The sequence below is a fragment of the Rattus norvegicus genome, chromosome 2 (assembly GCF_036323735.1).
Source record: "Rattus norvegicus strain BN/NHsdMcwi chromosome 2, GRCr8, whole genome shotgun sequence".
Classification (NCBI taxonomy): Eukaryota; Metazoa; Chordata; class Mammalia; order Rodentia; family Muridae; genus Rattus; species Rattus norvegicus.
Genome location: NC_086020.1, coordinates 15154489 through 15170877, shown reverse-complemented (window position 1 = coordinate 15170877; position 16389 = coordinate 15154489).

The window sequence follows — 16389 nt, the reverse complement described above, 5'->3', positions numbered from 1 at the left end:
TGAGATAATGAGAAGATACCAGCCACTTAAGTTCTGATACGTGTCACTTCGTTTCCTAAACAATGTCAATAGTAGGTTTCTGTATCCTAGCCAATTCAAACTCTTTTAATCTAATCACTGTATCTAATTGTATATCACCACTTTCATAGCTTATATACCTATAAGCTATGTGTCTGCATAATCTATGTATTACTCTCTATGACTGCCTTTTAAATGATTTCCCTTTCTATTGTTTAAAATGAATGAAACAACTGTACTTGTTGTCCCTTCAAAAATGGTTTTCTGCAGAGAGAAATATGGTCATTCATTTTGAAAATACTACAATATTTGGCCCATCATTTGGCAAAGATTTAACCATATTCTCATTTACCTAAATCAACATGTTCACTTCTGTGCTCCCTCAAACTGCAGAGAATAAAGTATGTTTTCTGTTTGGTCACTAATTCTTAAGTAATTAGTCCTCTAAGGTAGAGGTGAATGTAGGTTAGTAGAAATTTCCTTCATGTATCTCTATTTGTCATTGGCACAAGCTAAATTCCTATTATCGAGAGAACTTGAATAATTGCATCCTGAACTAGGGTTGCTATAAATTTTTCAGTACAAAGGTTATAGTAACAGCCAAATAAATGGGCTTGTGGTTTTTTCATCATTCATAATGCTTTTGAAAACTTACACAATCCTCTCTTTCAAAAGATGAACATCCTAATTACAGCGTGCCATTTGACCTGACCCTCAGCTTTAGAATCCAAAAACATATGCACACTGTAAATGGAACTGGCCAGGTATAAAATACTTACTCTACACTGGAATCCTGCTGTATATAAGAAAAGATGAGATCCTTACTTCTACTGCACTTGGGCCTTCATGGTCTTGATTCACGTACACTGACTCTACTGTAGACTTTGCACAAGGGGTGTAAACGAGTTTATGCCTCATCTCCTCATGAAATACATTATCATTTTTCCTACTGTTCACTGACTATGTGGCATAAGGGACACTGATGCATACCAGGAGGTACACAAATATCTGTTCATGAAGTACACAGAGTACTGAGGGTCCAATGCTCAGGTTAGATTCAATTCTCTACTTCAGGTGTTGACATAGAAGGAATTTATTCTGGCTTCTTCTTTATTCTGTTTTACTCACTCTATTCTTTATTCTATCTTAATCGCTGCACAGCACTTCAGTTTCTCCAGAGCTGCACTTGACTCCAGACATTTGTCTACTAAACTAAGGATGTTTGCCTTACAAAATAATCAAAGCACCAATTACCCAGCTCTTCTTCATATATCGAGTTGTCTTATTGTACGTAAGCCTTTTTTAATGTTTATGAGAAATTGTATATACCTATTCTGAGCTGAGTGAAAAACTAGAATTGGTGAAATAAATAGCAGAACAATTTTTCCTAGGTTCAAATTGTCATAGTTCTTTCTTATCTGTGGAGAATATGTGATTCAACATTTTGTATATTGAAATAGCAAGAACCAGTTTTTGCCTCCCCTAAGAATTCAACCTGTGCTATTCCTCTGAGACAGCAGTTGTGAAGTTTGGGCTTGCTTTAACTATTTCCATCATCAGTACAGTAGGAATGCATTTCTTTATTGGCCCACTTTTAAAATAGAGAGGTTCAAAAATGAGTGTTTTCAGGGGAGGGATTTCATATCCTAAAAGCCCCCACTTTTCTGTTTAAAAGCATAAAATGGTGGTGAGATAGATGTTCAGAGTATGTACTGTTCCCTCAGGGGCTCTGAGTGTGGTTCTGAGCATGTCTGTCAGGAGGTGAAAAACGTGTGAAACTCTGACTCCAGGACATCTAATACTTTCTTCTAGTTTCATTAGGTATTGAATTCACTTCACATATTTACACACTACACACACACACACACACACACACACACACAAACACACACAGACACAAACACACACACACACACACACACAAGCAACCACACATAATTAAAAGTAAAAATTAACCCCATAAACTATAGAAAAATCATTCTATTATATTGTGAGTTAATATATAAACTATGTTGCTAGAAATAAAAATATGCTCTTTATCAAAAAATAGTAAAAATAAATAAATGTAAACTTCAAAAGTGTATTAATAAAAATAAATGCTTACACAACAAAATAGTTGTAACTAGATACTATTGTTTTTCGAATGTTCTGGGATTCAGTTTATTTTCCCTTATTTTTCTTGAAGAAGGAAAATATGTAAAAAGTTAATGTTAAAATGTTGAAATTTTAATGGTTTAACTTTATTGTATTACACTACACCATAATGGTTTACTAGAACAAATTATTTTTTTGTCTTAAAGTAATGCTCGCCCTAAATTAAGACACATAGTATTTCATTAGTGTTGTAAAAAATTATTACAACTTAAGTATTTGCTACAAACCACAGTGATAAGACTGTTTCTATGAGACTTTGTACTCTGACCCATGAGTTTATCTTCTCTAAAGAAGTCTGTAATTGGTCAATGTAATTTAAATTGGAAATGTGTTATATAAATGAAATAGTCACCAGAGGTAAGAAGAATGTAAAAATTTATCATTCCTAACTTTCTACATAGACAATTTCTTACATACATTTTTATGTCATACCATCTCTATACACAAGTATTGACTGAAGAAAGGAAACTCCTTGGTATGGAGAGAATCTGTAGGGAACCATATCAGGTTGTCTACATATATTATAGCTATTACCTTAGCATTCGATCGGACTCTTGAGTTTGAGAACAAGAGAGTCTCTGGCTTTTATTCCAGCTCTTGCAACTCTTTTCCTCCTGTTGAGTTTCCATGTCTAACTTTGATATTCAAGTTTTTGATTCATCTTATTATACATTATTTTGTCATGTTGGTTGTTATCTCTTAGAAGTCTGCTCTTTATTGCCAAAAGACAGAAGAGGTGTAGACACAGAGGGTATTGGGAGGAGTTGGTGAAAGGAAAATGATAATTAGGATATATTATCAAAGATAAGAATCTGTTTTCAATAAAAACAATAAGGAACAGTTGATGGGATGAAAAGTAAGACATGTTGCAATAAAGCTTTCTATTGACCAAAATAAATGGAAGAGAAGGAGGAGGAGGTGGAGGAGGAGGAGGAGGAGGAGGAGGAATAGGAGGAAGAAGACGAGGAGGAGGAGGAGGAGGCATAGGAGGAAGTAAAGAGGAAGTTGGTATGAAAACAATCTTATTTTGCATTCCCAGTGCAGCCCCCACTGTTGTTTTGTTCTAAAACATGAGCATACACGGGTATTTAAAAGTCAAACATGAAAGAAGTAAATATGCCACTGTTTTTGCATCTGTAACTTATTATCTAATAATGACATAATAGCTTGAACAAAGGAAGTTTTCTCTCTTGATTTAACAACAAGAAAAGCCCCATGTATTTTGAATCACATTGAGAAAGTTATACATTAGGTTATATGTGTAAGTTCAATGGAGTTGCCATTTGTAAAATGGAAAACCCCTAAAAATTAATATTTGTATTTTAATAGTCTTTTTAACTAATCAAACTCTTTCTCCTTCCAACTGTCCACTCATTTTTATAAGAGTGAAACGTGTAAATTTTGAAATTCCTGGCAAGTGAAACTACAGAATAACTAATATCCACATAAGAGTAAGCCCAAACTACATTCATCAAAGTGATTGACAAGAGATGACAGATATCTTAACTGCTCTTAGGTTTAGTTATGCTAAGAGCAAAGATAACTGTGACAGTTATTTTTGATTGTCAGTTTGACAGAATTTAAAAATCAACATGGAAACACATCCATTGTCATGCCTATGAGGGGCTTTCTGGGATAGATTATTTGATAGGTGGGAAGCCCATCTATACATGTGGGTGGTGCCAATCCACAGGTCATGAGCTGCTGTCCAAATCAGAATTTTCAAGGGGGAAAAGAAACTAAGCAGTAATACTGTTTCCTCTGCTTTCTGAATGGGAATGAAAGATGGCCAACTTCTCTAACTACTGCCAACATGATTGACCCACCATGATGGATAGTATCCCACTGAACTGTTAATGCATAATAAACCCTTTCTTCATTAACCTTTTGTTTTCCATCAAGTATTTTCACACAGCAACAAGAAAAATAGTTAATGCATATGATATATAATGAGAAACTTACTTTTCTTCATCATAACTTTGCTTCATTTAGTCATAACATCCCATCAGAACCTTTGAGTTGATTACTTCCACAAGTTGTCCTATGAATGTCATATGAGAGCTAGATATGTGGATATCCATATCCCTTCCACAAGTCAGTAAATGACTTTTAAAAACATGAATAAGTCCTGCAAAGACACTTCTGCACCTATGTTCATAACAACAAAATTCATAATAGCCAGAAACTGGAAACAACCTAGAAGTCCCTCAAGCAAAGAATGGATAAAGAAACTGTGGTATATCAATAGAATACTATTTACTATACAATGGAATACTATCCACTGCACAATGGAACAATATTCAGTTATTAAAAACAAAGACATAATGAATTTTGCAGGCAAATAGATCGATCTTGATAGATGGATCATCCTGATAGAGGTGACCTAGTCCCAAAGGGACGTGCATGGTATATACTCACTTTTAAGTGACTATTAGCCATAAAATATAGGATATCCATGGTATACTACACTGCCCCCAAAGAAACTAAGGAAGAAGGAAGGAGTATGTGATGATGCTTGACTCTCATTTAGAAGGGCAAATTAAATAATCATCAGAGTCAGGTGGGGGGAGGAAACTATGTAGGAGAAAGAATGGTGAGGAGAATGGGGTTTCAGGATCAGGTGTGGGGAGGGACATCAGGGATGGCCAAATGGCCCTGAGAATGGATGGAAATCTGCAACTGAGAAGAGCGGGGAGGTAGGGAGCCTCTCCAGGAAGAGAGAGAGACCTGAGATAAGGGAGGTGCCCAAGAATCAATGGGAATGTCCATAAACTGGACCACTGGGGCTCTCAAGAGACTGCGCTACAAAGTAAAGAGCATCCATCGGCTGGACCTACTTCCCACCACCCCTTGGCACATTGCTAGCAGACACGGAGCTTGGTCTTCATGTGTATCCCAAGCAAAAGGAGCGGGGCCTATCCCAAATGCTGTTAGCTTTCTGTGTGGTATGTTCTCCTAGCTGGCCTCAGCGGCACGCTCACATCATTGGGGATATGTAACCTGAAGAGGCCACCTCCTATAGCTAGGCAGGCACCCCAGTGGAGTGATAGGGACACCAATGTACCCACAAAATTGTCAACCCAAAATTTATCCTGTCTACAAGAAATACAGGGGCAGCTGAATTGAGCAGAGGCTGAGGGAGTTGCCAACCAATAATCGGCCCAACTTAAGACCTATCCCATGGGTCAGCACCAATCCCTGACACTGTTAATTATACTCTGTCATGCTTGCAGCAAAGAGTCTAGCATGGCCTTTCTCTGAAGTGCTCTACCTAGAGGCTAACTTAGACAAATGCAGACACTCACAGCCGAACAGTGGCTGAAGCTTATGGAAAGAAAAGTCAGAAGAATTACAGTCCCGAAGAAGATGGAAACTCCACAGGAAAACCAACATGGTTAGCTAACCTAGACCCTTGGGGCTCTCAAGAGACTGCACTACTAGCCAAAGTGCATACATTGGCTATCTGTCTATAATGGGTATGCAATCTATTGCCCCCCATTCCTAGGCACATATGTAGCAGATATGCAGCTTGGTCTTCATGTAGATCCCAAACAACTGGAGCGGGGGCTACCCCAAAAGCTGTTGTCTGTGTGTGGCATATGTTCTAGCTGGCCTCAGTGGGAGAACATGTACTTAGTCCATTACAGATGTTGTAAACCAGGTTGGGGGAGGATACACAGGGAGCCTCTTACCTGCTCAAAGGAGAAGGGGATGGAGTGTGGGGGAAGGATGGTGGGAAGGGTTGACAGGAAGTGGGGGAGTAAGTGGGATATAAAGTGGAAAAAATAACATAAATAAGGGCCAGCAATAGGGTTCACTGAGTAAAAGCAATTTGCACCAAGCCTGACACCTGTGTCTGGTTTCCAGCATTCAAATAGAGGTTAAAGAATGTATCTGTAATTGTTTCTCCTATCTCCAGATGGCATGAACATTTGTGTACTCAGAAAGTAAAAATAAAAAAATTAAAATAAAATAAAATAATAAAAAATAAAAAACCGTATTATAATCCACAAATAGTCAAAATAAATTAGAACAGAAGACAATGAAAATATTCAGAAAAAATGTGTTATAAAATAATTTATCATTTGAAATTACAATATAGTAGAGAATTTCAAGAAGTGTTACTGTTAACAGCACACACATACACATCACACACACACATACACACACACCACACACACACCACACACACCACACACACACACACCACACACACACACACACCACACACACACCACACACACACACCACACACACCACACACACACACACCACACACACACCACACACACACACCACACACACACACCACACACACACACACATACCACACACACACCACATACACACACACCACACACACACACACACACACCACACACACACCACACACACACACCACACACACACACACCACACACACACACACCACACACACACACCACTTACACACACACACATACACACACACCACACACACACACACCACACACACACACACACACACACACACACACACACACACACACTTGGATTTGAGGCTGAACCCCACCATGTAGCTATTGTTTTACTAGAGAAAGTATAACATTAAAATTGAATTACTTCCTCAACCCTTGAGACTCCCAGGGATACTGGCACACTACATAAAGCTAAGTGTGTAAGTCACTTTGTACATGGATTCAGTGATGCTAGACAAAATACTCTAGCTGTTTGTTTGTCTTTTGTTATTTAGAGGCCCCTCTCTCAGATGTAGAGAGATTAGGAGGTGGTATGATTTGGTTGTTTTAGGCTAGTTGTTATGTAATTAGGAAGTGAGGATATACAGGGGCTAAAACTCAGTCTTGGGGAAATCAAGGAGGCTTTCTTGGAAAGCTCACATCTGAATCCCTAAACAATTCAATGGTTTTGACACTATGGAGGATACCATAAGGATGGCAGAAAAGAGACTAAGGCTAAGGAGAAGGAACGACCCTTGGGACATCAGTTATTTGCTTTTCTGTAGCTATGCTAACAGACACATCATAAAGCATGCTATGGAAGCCAAGTTTCTTTTAGCTGAAAATTGCAGAGCAAATGTCATGGTGTCATAGGAAGGGGTAAGCCTCCCAATCAGGAAGCAGGAGATTACATTTCATCCACACAAGACAGGAGAGAGAGAGGAAGGGAGGGAGGGAGGAGAAAGAGATAGACAGAGACAGAGAGACAGAGAGACAGAGACAGAGATGGAGACACAGAGGCAGAGGCAGAGGCAGAGGCAAAAACAGAGAGACACAGAGAGACAGACAGACAGACAGACACACACACACACACACACACACACACACACAGATCAACTATACAACCTCAAAGGCTGCCCCCAATAATGTCAATGACTTGCTTCCTTCAGTAAGGTTCTACCTCCTAAATAACCCTCCAAAACAATGTCACCTACTGGGACCAAGGCTATGATAGCAACTTTTTATTCAGATTATCAATTTCTATGTGTGGCTGCTGGAAACTCGTGGCACTCTTGTTACCAAATGCTTTGTTTAACTTCAAAAGTTCGTCTGATCACCGTTAAAGGTTTCCAATTTCCAGAGTTTCTTCTGTGAATCAAAGAGGTCATTTAACAGTGAAGCCATGTGAAATAAAAGTAAAAATCACGTACTTCCAACATACAATGGAAGAGAATATACAGTAGGAATCTATATAGTGAGGAAAGTTTGGCCCAAAGCAAGACCAAAACCCAGCAGGGAAAAACATCATGCTCTCTGTGTCTGGTATTTGGAGGTACTATTATAAGGTGTATATATATATATATATATATATATATATATATATATATATATATATTTATAGAGAGAGAGAGAGAGAGAGAGAGAGAGAGAGAGAGGTGTTTCCATTCCTTTTGTGCAGGTGTTGGCAAATGTTTAATAGCATTGGAATCTTTAACAGGTTTTTGACCCTACCACAACTTAGATCCCTTTGTCATAGTTTCACAAAAATGACTTCTCAGGCTGTATTGTAGGGACTTCAGCCCTGTGGCCTTTTTCCTGATTCAGGGAAAGAATTCATCACCCCTTCATTACTGTATTTTTCATGCTTCAAATACCAGTACTATATGGATGACATTGGCACTTTCAATGGTCACTCTAGGATGAACCCTTCCCCAGCTGGATCACTGTTGAAAACGTTTATATTCATGATGAGAATAAACTCTCGTAGGAAACTGCAGTACAAAAGCTGGAAACACCTTAGTCCCCTTTCTTTCACAAACTGGACTCTTAAGTGGGTGGAGTCTTCTCAAAATATCTTTACCTGTGTTCCTTGGTGCAGAACGGGAGACCTTTCTGTAAGGGCAGCAACCTCTTTAACCATTACAGCCTTTTTGTTCCAGCACATAACTTGGCTGCTATATTAATCATTGTACTTCTTTTTCTCTTCAAACTTTAGACTTTAAAATTTATTTCTGCCATCTTGTTCTATTTTCATTTCACACCTGTATGAGTAATCAATAATAACCATGTCATAGACCCAGTATTTTGCTGTCTTGAAATTTCTGTTTTAATGTCAGCTCCTTGTATATTTGCAGGACATTGGCAGAATACAGCTAGAATTTTAGCTGCTGTATTGCAGGACCAAACCCTGGCTTAAGTCCCCATGGATATTTTGCTTCATTTTACTGCCCCATGAACTGAGCCTCCTCTGTCCACAATCCTCTCTGAATTACTGACTTCTACGCTTTCGTAAAATTGCCTAATTAGGCACTGCCTACAGAATTAAATAACTCTTCTTGACCAGAGTTGTACGTTCTTCCATAAAACAGTGCAAAGCCGTAAAAGTCACAGTCAGGTTTATCACAGCAGCAACACCACTCTCAGTACCATGCCATGTCCTAGTTATGTTTTCTGTTACAGAAACAGTCTGATGAGAATATTTATCCAGCTTACACTTTCTTGTCAGACTATTATTGACAGATGTTAGAGCAACACCTCAATGCAGGGACATGGAGGGATGTTGACTTGTTTACTGGTTTACTCATTGACTCATGCCTAGCTAGCTTTCTGATATACTCCAGGACCAACTCCCTAAAAATTTCTAACGGACTGTGTACTATAATCGATTCCTCAATTATATTTTATCATGCCAGATTAATTTGTAACATGTTTACAAAGCTAAATATGACCTATGAAATGCAAATCACCAATACTGGGTGAGATCTGATGCAGAGATGGAGAAGAAATCAACAGGGGCTCAAGAGTAACTTATATAGTGAAGACGTTAACAAGTTTTACTCAAGATGGTGAAAGTTTAGAGGTCCAGACTGGGGGTTGGATTTCCCCTTAACAATTTATTCCTGCTGCAATTAAAAAAAAATGCTATCTGAATAGAAACAAACAAGGAAAAACACACAAATACACACACACGTATGCACATGCACACACACTAAATCAAGAGATACTAAAGGTCAATAAAGAAGGGAGTGGTAAATGACTACATGGTTGTACATATAGATTTAACTTATTCTAAATGTTTTCTTGCTTTCTGTTATGAGAATAGTTTCCTGTACTTTAATACCTATTTTGAATGTTGTGAGATTCGTTTTTATTATTTCACTTATAGTTTACCTTTAATATGGTTGACATGTTCAACATGCCAATGGATTTAACTAACTTTTCTATAAAATATAAAAAGACTTAGACTATGATTGACATGAGCTCTCCCATCAGCCAATTTCATGTTATTGCTGAATCTGTTTGTTAGCTAATTTTATCTGGAGCTAGTTTTAAGTCCACACACTTTGTGCTCAGCATTGTTTCTATTATCTTATTCCCATCTTCTATATTCCTTCCTCATTAAAGTATTTTTTTAAATATTATTGTAAGTTTCAGCTTTTTATACCTTTACTATCTGTAATTGGTGTATCACAATTAGTGACATATCATGGTTTAATTATTAGTGTTTGTTTCTTCATTGTTAAGGCAAACAATTCATATTGTCTCTCAGCTGTTTAGTAACATATGGTGGTTCATCTAGGGTCTGTAAGCAGAACTATATTCAAACTCTGTAAGTACAAAAGTATTCTTCTTTCCTCACCACTCACTAATTCTTAGCAGGCTTACTTTGACAAGCATTTTCCCCGAGCACTTTGGAAACACTGTTCGTTTGTTTCTGGTGTCTATTGATGCTGTCAGTCTAACTGTCATTCTCTTGCAAGTCATTTATCTGTTCTTTCTCATAGCTTTTAAGATTAAGATATACATGGTTTTGATTTCCCCCATAAGCTTGCTGTATTTTAGAATCTTGGGGACTGTCTTAGAAAGTAGCAGAGAAAAACTGAAAGTTTCAAGAGTCCAACAGTCCTGGAGATAGCCATGGCGAATGTGACTCTAGTGATGGGAACAGAATTGGTAGACGATAAACAGATGAGCCAATATGAAGGATGGAGTTTTAGTGTGTCATCTATGATGGGTTTAGGAATCACTCTGGTAAGAGGACCTGATTTCCTAAGACTTAACTTCATAAATAGATTGGTGCATTTTCCCTCACTTCTTAGTGAACCTTACTCCCATACCAATATGAACCATGATTCCAGATGTAGCTTCTACTCACATTCCAAGGTCTTCCAGAGTTTCATCCAAAGCATTACTGGTGGCATGTTCACCAGGATGCAACTTTATGTCCGTGAACCCAGTCATCTTTATTTCTAGAACTAATGTTAAACTAAAGATAGTTGAAACTATTTGGACTCACGAAAGGATTGTTTTATAGATCAATCTTCTTCTGTCTAGTCAGGTAACTCTAAATACAATGCCCAGCCCACTTTTATCTTATTTATTTATATCTTCTAAAAAAGAATAAGTCTCACACAATTTTCTTTTTTTCTTCCATTTTTATTAAACTGGGCATTTCTTATTTACATTTCAAATGTTATTTCCTTTTCCAGTTTCCAGGCAAACATCCCCCAAAGCCATCCCTCTCCCCTTCTATATGGGTTTCCTCTCCACATCCACCCCCTATTACTGCCCCCCCAACAATCCCGCACACTGGGGGTCCAGCCTTGGCAGGACCAAGGGCTTCCCCTTCCTCTGGTGCCCCTACTAGGTTATTCATTGCTCCCTATGAGGTTGGAGCCCAGCATCAGTCCATGTATAGTCTTTGGGTAGTGGCTTAGTCCCTGGAAGCTCTGGTTGCGTGGCATTGTTGTTCATATGGGGTCTCAAGCCCCTTCAGCTCTTTCAGTCCTTTCTCTGATTCCTTCAACGGGGGTCCTGTTCTCAGTTCAGTGGTTTGCTGATGGCATTCGCCTCTGTATATGCCATATTCCGGCTGTGTCTCTCAGGAGAGAGCTACATCCGGTTCCTGTCAGCCTGCACTTCTTAGCTTCATCGATCTTATCTAGTTTGGTGGCTGTATATGTATGGGCCACATGTGGGGCAGGCTCTGAATGGCCGTTCCTTCAGTCTCTGTTCTAAACTTTGCCTCCCTATCCCCTCCTATGGGTATTTTTGTTCCTCTTTTAAAGAAGGAGTGAAGCATCCGCATTTTGCTCATCCTTCGTGAGTTTCATGCTCTCACAATATTCTGATTTACCTATTAGAAATCCAGAAGTTTTTGAAATCTTTCTTCTATATTTCCTTCAATATTCTATGTTGCCCTTTCTTAGAATGTTCAATATCATTCTCACACACTAAGAATGTAATGTAAATCACAAGTCAAAAGTAAATTTAAAAAGGTGAATAACAGTAAAGTTTAAAGAAAAACATATTGCAGGTCACATGACAACACAGGAAAGCCTTTGCCATATGTTAAAATTAAATACAGTTAAGCACATGCCTCTTGACCATGGTTCATAAGGTTAAAGATAGTTACTGTATTAGAAGGAAACTTCATCAAAAACTTAAAGACAGACACTTCTGCCTCTTAATTTAGGCTATTTGTATCTGTATTGCAATGAATTAAATTATGCAGGAATTAAGGTGGTTTAGTAGATAGCTATGTGTGTGCTTGGGTATGCGCATATGTGTATGTAATTTACTTGCAAGTGATTATCTTGAGCGCTAGAAATTTCTAGATATTTTATTGTTTTTCAGGATTAAAAGACTAATAACTTTATCATACAGGACATTTTGCAAACACAAACCCCACTAAAATAGAGAAAAGTTATTAATACAAAAAAGGGTGCTAAATAGAAGTTAATAAACAAAAACAGCAGAGCCTTTCCAATTATTTTTATTCTCTTATTCCCCTAGCCAATAGTCTTAAACATTTAATACTGTCACTTTTTTCTTCTGAATCCCCTTTACAAACATAATGTATATATCTTGAATCATAGATCATGTTTCCTGCCCTCACCCTATAAAATATAATAGCAGCCAGGATATATTATGAAAAAAATTCATACCTACTGCTTTTTAGCTCATACCCAGAGTTCCAGTAACAATTGTCCTATATTATACTTTTTTGATTAAAGATGTTAAAGATATTATATCTGATAAAAGGATGAAATTAATCCTCAAATGAAATGAAGCCCATACCTTTTATAGTCAATAGTATCACTCTCGTTGGATAACACTCGGAACTTTAAAGCTTATTTCTTTGAATAATCAAATTTTGTAAAAATTTTAGCACTTATTTTTGAAACTTTCATATATTTTCTTCTCCTTAATAGGTGAAATGTCTATAGGTTGCAAAATACTGTGAAAGATTAACAAGTAACCATGGAGTTGCACCCTGAATATGAAAGCCCCCTAAAGAGCTAATCTTCAGGTGCCTAACCACCTCCAGATGGCGTTCCTTAAACGCCATCACAATCTGCCTGGATCTGTCTTCTAGGTCAGTTTCCATCGGTCGAAGTACATCATTTTAGGAAAGCTACTGTCTATTCTCTCTTAGCCCATTCAGCTCCTACTAATGGCCAACAGTTCTTTGAAGTCCCTGCTATATGAGCTAAGAGTTCATGACCATGTATAATCTGAAAGCACTCCTTAATTCCACTTTCTTCTGGTTTGTACTGTCAAGCCTGCACGTCAGTGTTCGAGTCCTTCCTGCTTCCAGCTTGATCTTCCTTCCCTTCCCTTTCACATGCATTTACTCAATGAACCAGTTACACTTTCCATTTTGTCACGGTGTCTGATTATAGAAGATTCATACTGATGCAAGTTTCATGGGCATAGGTGGGTATCATGAATAATTTTAGCCTACTTGTTGAGGTCTAAGGTTGTATAGTCAAAAATGACATAGTTCTATCTTTATAAATATTTATCCTGTGTGTTTGTTTGTTGTGTGCATGTGTACATGTGTGACTGGTGGTCTGATACTTTTGGGGGTCAAGGCAGGTATAAGGTTTTATAGTTCTCTTTTCTATACATTCGAGTACAAATAGTCTCAGGCAACAACCTGTCACTTTGAGTCAGCCTGGCCTAGACACTGAGGTTCATAACTCCCAGTATCTAATAAGAGCTCATAATTAGCAATCTCCATCTCCCAGTTCTAAAGATGTGACCTCGATGTGTTACTGTCCATGACCCACCTGAGTGTAGTTTTACAAGGTTGTCAGCTGCCATGTTCCTGCTAAAAGGCAGATGCAGGTCCCCTGCCAAAGCAGTCAGTACTCTTAGCCAGAAGCCACTCTACAGCTTCATCAACGCTATTTGACACATTCTAGTTTCTGTTTTACACTCAGCACAACAGAACTGTCTCCCTCCAAGTGTATAAAGCAAACATTAAGAAGTAAGAATGATACATAAAGGGGTTGGGGATTTAGCTCAGTGGTAGCAAGCGCAAGGCCCTGGGTTCAGCCCTCAGCTCCGCAAAAAAAAAAAAAAAAAAAAAAAAGAAAGAAAGAAAAAAAGAAGAAGAATGATACATAGAGTTACAAAAATGAACTTTATCTCTTCAAATAAAGCCCACTGCAAATTTCGGTGAGAAATTACTTTCAAACGCTGAAGAAGTTCAAAACAGATGTTCCTTGCATTGTAACTTCAAAACAACTAATCAGACTGCAGGATGATGAGCAGGAAACATGTTCCAGACCTGAGGGCTCTGTATCAAGAATTCTCTGGTCACTATTCATTGCCAAACTCTTAGAAGAAAGTAAGGAGATCCCATGCACTATACTTCCAAACAACTACCAATTCTGAGAGTTTTGTGGTCAAGGAACTTCCACTTCCTGTTGACAAAACCAGGAGGCTACAAAGTTTTGGCAATATAAAATGAGTCTGTCTGTAGCCAAATTATAATCATTATAGTTCTTTGGGAGGGGAGGACCATACTTCAAATGTTTGCCCCCACTTAAGATACATTTTGAATTACAAAGACTAGGGATACTTTTATTCATAAATAAAATATATCCTTCATTCACCAGTATAAAAAGGACTAGGGGAGCTACGTACAATAAGCAGAGACACAATAAGAAGCAGAGTGTGAATTTTCAGAATAGCTCTTAGTTCAAAGCAAAGAATAGATGAAAAGATGCTGAGAAGACATAATGCCCAGGAATATGTTTTCAAATAGGTGGTAGAGCAGCAGCAAAACCGCTCCCTGAAAAACAACTTCAAGTTTGTTTACTCTAACATCCTTCTTTCTGTGCAATCCAAGTTCAAAGAGTCTCCTGCAACAACCTGCCATGTTGAGTAACCCCAGCCCTTATACTGAGGCTAAATCCTAGTAACAAACTAAGAACTCAGAATTAGTAATCTCCACCCCTCAGTTCCAAAGATATGATCTTGACTTGTTCCTTTTCATGCCCCCCATGACTGAACAGTCTCCCCAATCTTCAAAGATTCATAGTCTGTTTTAAGACAATCTCAAGTAGATAGATACTCCATGCTTTGGCTGCACAGTAGACACATTCTCTGTAAATATGTTATTAATATTTTTATTCACTTACCCTCAGATACAGGGAAATCTGTTTCCTATTCATTTGTTATTGGTTCTCCAATGCTGCAAGCTCCTTATCACTGGTAATTATTTATAGCAATTACCATCATCAATGAACCACTTTTGAACAAAATGGTCTAGATGGTGAGCTCATTCCAGAAGATTATTTTTTTTCCCACGGAATTAGTTCAGATTGTATTATAATCATGTTTGGAGATGTGGGCACATCAAAGCTGCTTGCACTTGACCTACCATATTAACTGAAGTTAAGAGTAGGAGGCTTGCTGCACTGCCTGTGTGGGTGCTCTGTGCAATCCTCATAGCAATTCAGTGGAAGAGCTGACTCCACATGAGCTCACAACCAAGTGAGTGGCACACGCCCACACTGAACAAATGCAGAGTCATTTATTTCAAAATTAGCTTTGAGAAATAGTTGTTCAATGTCTACTTTCACCATTCTTATAAGTTCAAGGCAAATTCACAGTCTTCATGTTTTTCCATTCTGAAATTTCTTGACAAAAATGTATCTAATAAAAAATGGACATTATTGTAGAAAAATTCTGCTTTTATTACTGTCTCCTCCCCCTCATACTTCTGGTCAATGTTTGAGAGTTCTACCTGTGGACACACAGAAGATTCAGATTTTGCAAAATTAACTTTCTGTCAAACATTTTGTCTTACAGTGCTTTTAATGTTTCAGGTTGAAAAAATCATGAAAAAGCTCCTTCTCTCATGATTATATTAAAATCTTATAGCTGTCAGCATGGAACAAAAGAACCTTTAAATAATATTTTTGATGAAGTCAGTACAAAAGTTTGATGTTCCCTTCCCTGCAAGAGTAACACCTTTTTCTTAGTTACAAATCATTTTCAGTAAAGAATGTGGTGTTCTAGAAATTCAAATTTAGTGAATATTATGTTATAATTTCTGGGCAAAATTATTACATGCAAATAACCATATTAATGATAACCATAATTGGAATTCTGTACAGGCCTTCTGTGCACAGCTACTTTGTAAAGTGGATATTTATACATTTACTTTTTGTAATGTTCATGACAATGCTCTCAGATAAATGTTGTTATCCCTATTTTAGTATCAGAAAAATGAATCTCAGTTATTTTCAATGTTGTTATCATCATAAGTACTAATGCTGGTCAGAAAAGTGTTTGAACTAAACTACTCTAGAGTACTTTTTTTAATAATAAAAAAATTGACAGATTTAAAACACTTTAGATAATGCCCAGAGCTAGTTGGGTCAGACTATGTCATTCCACAGCCCAGAAAACTGGATTTACCATCATAAGTTGGAATCTTAAGAACCATGATGAATGGTTTAAATGGAGACAAAACAATCCC